The following is a 7,049-nucleotide window of genomic DNA, read 5'->3' as shown; positions in this document are numbered from 1 at the left end:
TCTCCAACTGGCTTCAGTTCTCTCACTGAAACACTGTTCTTGTTACAGCTGGTGGCTGATTGCAGAAGTTTCCCACAAGGAAACTGGTGTACTGTGCCCTGGTGAGTTCCCAGGAATGGTGTGTGCCAAGAACATTTTGATTCTATGGAGGGAGGGAATGCAAATGGATTGTAAAATATTCTACTATGGTGAACAAAGTCGAATGACTCACCAAATACTCTCAGAAACTGTTACTCCAAACCATCCAAATAACCAGGGTCCAAGTAAAGATATGACCATTCTCAGAAGCATGATCAAGAAATATTAAGAAGTAAACCTCTTACCTAGATTCAAGGGAATTTAAATTCTTTTCTGTTTTATTGAAACTAAAAATTGTTTTAGCTTTATGGTGGCCATACACATCATTTCCATGCTTCTACTCATATTCATTTTGTTCTCAGTGTTACATACACACAAACTGTTGCTACCTAGGTTTTCTCCATGTTACTCCAGACACAATTTTAAGTTATTATTATTATTATTATTTTGGCATAACAGCAACTGATCACTGATTTTTCAGTTTCATCTTTTTAGCATATACTCGGGACTGAACACCACAATTTCTTGGTCATCTTCCTTAGCCAGTCACCCTCAAACTCCTTTACTGGCTCAACTCTCTGACTTCAAATGTTGAAGGGCTCCAGAGCTTAGTCTTTGATAAATCATGTCTATGAACATATCTGAGATTATTCCATCCAGTAAAATTGTTATCTTTAGATCTCTTCTGTGAACTGCAGGCTTGTATAACCAATTGCTTATTACATATTATGGAGCTTTGCTGGTAGCTCAGTGGTAAAGAATCTGCCTGCCAATGTAGGAGACACGTGGTCAATTCCTGAGTCAGGAAGATTCCCTAAAGAAAGAAAGAGCAGCATCCTCCCATATTCTTGCATGGGAAATCCCATGGACAGAGGAGCCTAAAGGGCTATAATCCATAGCATTGCAAAGAGTAGCACACGACTTAGTGACTAAACAACAACCCATGCTATGTCTCAAATTGGACACATCTAAATTTGAACCTGAATCCTAATTGCCATGGACTGAAGGTCTGTGTTCTCTCAAAATTCATATGCTGAAGCCAAATTCTCATTATGATTGTATTTGTAGGTGGGGCCTTTGGGAGGTGATTATAGCACATGAATGGAATTGGTGCTCTTATAAAATAATAAGGCCTCAGAGAACACTTTACTTCTTTTGTCGTGTGAGAACACAACAAAAAGCAGCTATTTATAAAGCAGGAAGAGGGCTTTCACCAGACACTAAATTGTTTGCACCCTGATCTTATACTGTCATCCTCCAAAACTGTGAGAAATAAACTTAAAAGTCACACAGCGGATACCAGCCCAAAAGATTAAGACACTGTTCTACGTACAGTTTTCCCTATTAGGATATTTTTCATTTTTTAATTGCTAAGTCGTGGCTGACTCTTTTGCTACCCCCATGGAGTATAGCCTGCCGGGATCCTCTGTCCTTGGGATTTCCTAGGGAATAATATCAGAGTGGGTGGCCACTGCCTTCTCCAGGGAATCTTCCTAAACCAGGGATTGAACTCACATCTCTTGCATTGACAGGCAGATTCTTTATGACTGAGCTACCAGGGAAGCCCTGTCAGTACATGGCTCCACCTTATCATTGCTCAGGTTACAAACCTTGATGTCATTCTTGACTCCTCTTTTCCTCTCACAACTTATATCCAACCCATTAGGAAAAACCACAAAATGTGCCCAGAATCTGACCGCACCTCACCACCTCTATTGTGATAAACTGGTCAGTGTCCCCGTCCTTGTTATCTCTGCCTGGTTTACTACAGTAGTCTTCTAACAGGTCTTCTCCCTAACTCTGTCCTTATCTTCCCACAGTTGATTGCCAACACAGCGGTCGGAACGACTTTATTTTTAAACGTTCCATTATGGTATTATTTTGATCAAAACCTTCAAGGTTCTAATTCAGAGGACAATCTGAAGTCCGTATGGTAGAGTTTGGCCTCATATTGTATAGCTCTGTCCTTTGACTCCTCTGTTCTTCAGTCACATAAGCCACTTTATTAATCCCTAAATACTTTCAAGTCAGGACATGCACATCAGCTTGTCTATCTGCCTAAAATAATTTTCCCAAGATCTTTCCATGATCGGGATTCCCTTGTTTCTCAGGCCTTAGTTCACTGAGGTCTTCCCTGATGTTCACATATAAAGTGACACTTCCACTATACTTATTAATATCTTAGAGACCACAGGACAACATACATATTTTTTACTATCTCCCTCACTAGAATTAAACTATGAGATGACAAAGGTTTTTCATTTTATTTGTTTGTTTGCTAGTTTTTTTTCCCCTGTTTTGTTCAAATCAAGGACAGTATCTAGCATCTAACATCTAAATGAATGTTTACTTTAAAAAATCTTATACTAATGCATTCTAAAATTAAAAATTAATATATGATGATATTAATTCTTAAATATGAAGCAAAGAATATATAATGAACAATAAATCAAATACCATTTTGTCTTCTACTCAAATATGTAAAGTATATAATCTCTCTCTGGAAAGTAACTTGCATCTCTCATTTGAATTACATTTTCCTCGCTATAGCTGGGATAACTACTATTGTGACTTTGTGCTTATAATTCCTTTGTTTTTCTTTATAATTTAACACATGGATGAGTTGTTAAACAACATATTATAGTTTTCATTTCCCCTTTTTATGTAAATGGAATTATGTGATACACATTTTCTTCAACTTGCTTTATTTCACTTAATCTCCATTAAAGATTTGTCCAGTTAGCCATTCATAGATTCCTTAAATATCTTGTGAACATCTTCTATATGCCACACACCTTACTATACCCTGAGGGTATATCAATGACCAAAGCAGACAAAGGTTCTATCAACATGGGGACCACATTATAGCAAAGAACAATAAATAGTAATAGATGTAAGTAAGTGAAATAAGTTCAATGTGTTTCATATCAAAGGAGAAACATATAGAATGGAGGAAAAATACAGAAAAATGTAAAATATATGTAATATGTTGTTTAGCAACTCATCTGTATATGTTAAACTATGACAAAAATAAAGGAATCATAATCACAGAAGCCAAAATAATAGTCATGCTGGGTATAGGCAGGAAAACCCAATTCAGGCAAGGGATGCAAGTTACTTCAAAGAGGGAATTGATTTTATTTTCCTTTTAATTTACTTTTTTTTATTGAAAGATAATTGCTTTACAGAATTTTGTTGATTCTGTCAAATCTCAACATGAATCAGCCATGCTGCTAAGTCGCTTCAGTCATGTCCGACTCTGTGCGAACCCATAGACGGCAGCCCACCAGGCTCCCCTGTCCTTGGGATTCTCCAGGCAAAAACACTGGAGTGGGCTGCCATTTCCTTCTCCAATGCATGAAAGTGAAAAGTGAAAGTGAAGTCGCTCAGTCATGTCCGACTCTTCAAGACCCCATGGACTGCAGCCTACCAGGCTCCTCTGTCCATGGGATTTTCCAGGCAAGAGTACTGGAGTGAGGTGCCATTGCCTTCCCCATGAATCAGCCATAGGTATACATATATCCCCTCCCTTTTGAATCTCCCTCCCCATCCCACCCCTCTAGGTTGATACACAGCCCCTGTTTGAGTTTCCTGATCCATACAGCAAATTCCTGTTGATTATCTATTTTACATATGGTAATGTAAGTTTCCATGTTACTCTTCCCATACATCTCACCTTCTCCCCATGTCCATAAGTCTGTTCTCTACGTCTGTTTCTCCATTGCTGTCCTGTAATTAAATGTGTCAGTATCATTTTTCTAGATTCCATATATGTGTATTAGAATACAATATTTATCTTTCACTTTCTGACTCACTTCACTCTGTATAATAGGTTCTAGTTTCATCCACCTCATCAGAACTGACTCAAATGTGTTCCTTTTTATGACTGAGTAATATTTCATTGTGTATATGTACCACAACCTCTTTATCCATTCATCTGTTGATGGACATCTAGTTTGCTTCCATGTTCTAGCTATTGTAAATAGTGCTGCAATGAACAATGGGATACATATGTCTTTTTCAATTTGGTTTCCTCAGGGTAAATGCCTAGGAGTGGGATTTCTGGGTCATATGGTGGTTTTATTCCTATTTTTTAAAGAAATCTCCATACTGTCTTCCACAGTGGTTGTGTCAATTTACATTCGCACCAACAGTGCAACAGCAATTCCATTTATTCCACATCCACTCCAGCATTTAGTGTTTGTAGACTTTTTGATGATAGCCATTCTAACCAGTGTGAGGTGACATCTTATTTTGGTTTTGATTAACATTTCTTTAATAATGAGCAATGTTGAGCATCTTTTCATGTGTTAGTCATCTGTATGTCTTCATTTGAGAAAGGTCTGTTTAGGTCTTTTCCCATTTTTTGATTGGGTTGTTTGTTATTCTGGTACTGAGTTGTATGAGCTGCTTGTATATTTTGGAAATTAATCCTTTGTCAGTTGTTTTCATTTGCTATTATTTTCTCCCATTCCAAGGGTTGTCTTTTCACCTTGCTTATAGTTTCCTTTGCTTTGCAAAAGCTTTTAAGTTTAATCAGGTCTCACTTGTTTACTTTTGTTTTTATTTCCATTACTCTAGGAGGTGGGTCATAGAGGATCTTGCTTTGATTTATGTCATCGAGTGTTCTGCCTATGTTTTCCTCTAAGAGTTTTACAGTTCCTGATCTTACATTTAGGTCTTTAATCCATTTTGAGTTTATCTTTGTGTATGGTGTTAGGAAGTGTTCTAATTTCATTCTTTTACAACACAGCTGTCCAGTTTTCCCAGCACCATTTATTGAAGAGGTTGTCTTTGACCCACTGTATATTCTTGCCTCCTTTGTCAAAAATAAGTTACTCATAAATGCACGGGTTTATTTCTGGGCTTACTATCTTGTTCCATTGGCCTGTATTTCTGTTTTTTTGTGCCAGTACCATACTTTCATGATGACTGTAGCTTTGTAGTATAATCTGAAGTCAGGAAGGTTGATTTCCCCCCAGCTCCATTTCTCTTTCTGAAGACTGCTTTGGCTATTCAGGCTCTTTTGTGTTTCCATATGAACTGTAAAATTTTTTGTTTTAGTTCTGTGAAAAATGCTATTAGTAATTTGATAGAGATCACATTGAAACTATAGGTTGCATTTGCTAGTATAGTCATTTTCACAATATTGATTCTTCCTACCCAGAAACATGGAATATCTCTCCATCTGTTTATGTTGTCTTTGATTTCTTTTATCAGAGTCTTATAATTTTCTGTATCAGTTCAGTTCAGTCGCTAAGTCGTGTCCGACTCTTTGCGACCCCATGAATTACAGTACACCAGGCCTCCCTGTCCATCACCAACTCCCAGAGTTCACTCAAACTTACGTCCATCGAGTCAGTGATGCCATCCAGCCATCTCATCCTCTGTCATCCCCTTCTCCTCCTGCCCCCAGTCCCTCCCAGCATCAGAGTCTTTTCCAGTGAGTCAACTCTTTGCATGAGGGAGCCAAAGTACTGGTTTCGGCTTTAGCATCATTCTTTCCAAAGAAAACCCAGGGCTGATCTCCTTCAGAATGCACTGGTTGGATCTCCTTGCAGTCCAAGGGACTCTCAAGAGTCTTCTCCAACACCACAGTTCAAAATCATCAATTCTTCGGCATTCAGCTTTCGTCACAGTCCAACTCTCACATCCATACATAACCACTGGAAAAACCATAGCCTTGACTAGATGGACCTTCATTGGCAAAGTAATCTTCAACTTTGTTAAATTCACTGCTTAGCTCTAGAAATTTTCTGATACTATCTTTAGTGTTTTCTATATACAGAATCATGTCATTTGCAAACAGTGAGAACTGTACTTCTTTTCTAATCTGGATTCCTTTCATTTATTTTTCTTCTCTGATTGCTGTAGCTAGGACTTCCAGAACTATGTTGAATAATAGTGGTGAAAGTGGACACCCTTTTCTTGTTCCTGATCTTAGAGGGAATGATTTCAGTTTTTCACCATTGAGAATAATATTTGCCATAGGCTTATCATATATGGTCTTTACTATGTTGAGGTAGGTACCTTCTATGCCTATTCTTTGAAGAGTTTTAATCATAAATGGGTGTTGAATTTTGTCAAAGGCTTTTTCTACATCTATTAAGATTATTATATGTTTTTATCTTTCAATTTGTTAATATGGTGTATCACTTTGATTGATTAGTGTATAGTGAGGAATCCTTGCATCTCTGCAATAAACCCAGCTTGATCATCGTGTATGAACTTTTTGATGTGTTGCTGAATTCTGTTTGCTAAAATTTTGTTGAGGATTTTTGCATCTATGTTCATCAGTGATATTGGCCTGTAGTTTTCTTTGTTTGTATTGTCTGTCTGGTTTTGGTATCGGGGTGATGGTGGCCTTATAGAATGAGTTAGGAAGTGTTCCTCCCTCTGCAATTTTTTGAAAGAGTTTTAGAAGGATAGGCATTAGCTCTTCTCTAAATGTTTGATAGAATTCTCCTGTGAAGCCATTTGTTCCTGGGCTTTTGCTTTTTGGAAGATTTTTGATCACAGCTTCAATTTCAATGCTTGTAATTGGGTTGTTCATAATTTCTATTTCTTTCTGCTTCAGTCTTGGAAGATTGAGCTTATCTAAGAATCTGTCCATTTCTTCTAGGTTACTTATTTTACTGCCATATAGTTGTTCACAATAGTCTCTTATAATCCTTTGTATTTCTGCATTGTCTGTTGTAAACTCTCCTTTTTAATTTCTAATTTTTTTGCTCTTTTTTTCTTGATGAGTCTGGCTAAAGGTTTGTCAATTTTGTTTATCTTCTCAAAGAACCAGCTTTTAGTTTATGAATCTTTACTGTTGTTTCTCTCATTTCTTTTTCATTTATTTCTGCTCGAATCTTTATGATTTCTTTAATTCTACTGATTTGGGGGGGTTTTTGTTTTTCTTTCTCCAGTTGTTTTAGGTGTAAAGTTAGTTGTCCATTCAATGTTTTTCTTGTTTCTTGAGGGAG

The sequence above is a fragment of the Oryx dammah genome, unplaced genomic scaffold (assembly GCF_014754425.2).
Source record: "Oryx dammah isolate SB20612 unplaced genomic scaffold, SCBI_Odam_1.1 HiC_scaffold_4, whole genome shotgun sequence".
Lineage (NCBI taxonomy): Eukaryota > Metazoa > Chordata > Mammalia > Artiodactyla > Bovidae > Oryx > Oryx dammah.
Note: the sequence above shows the minus strand (reverse complement) of the source record.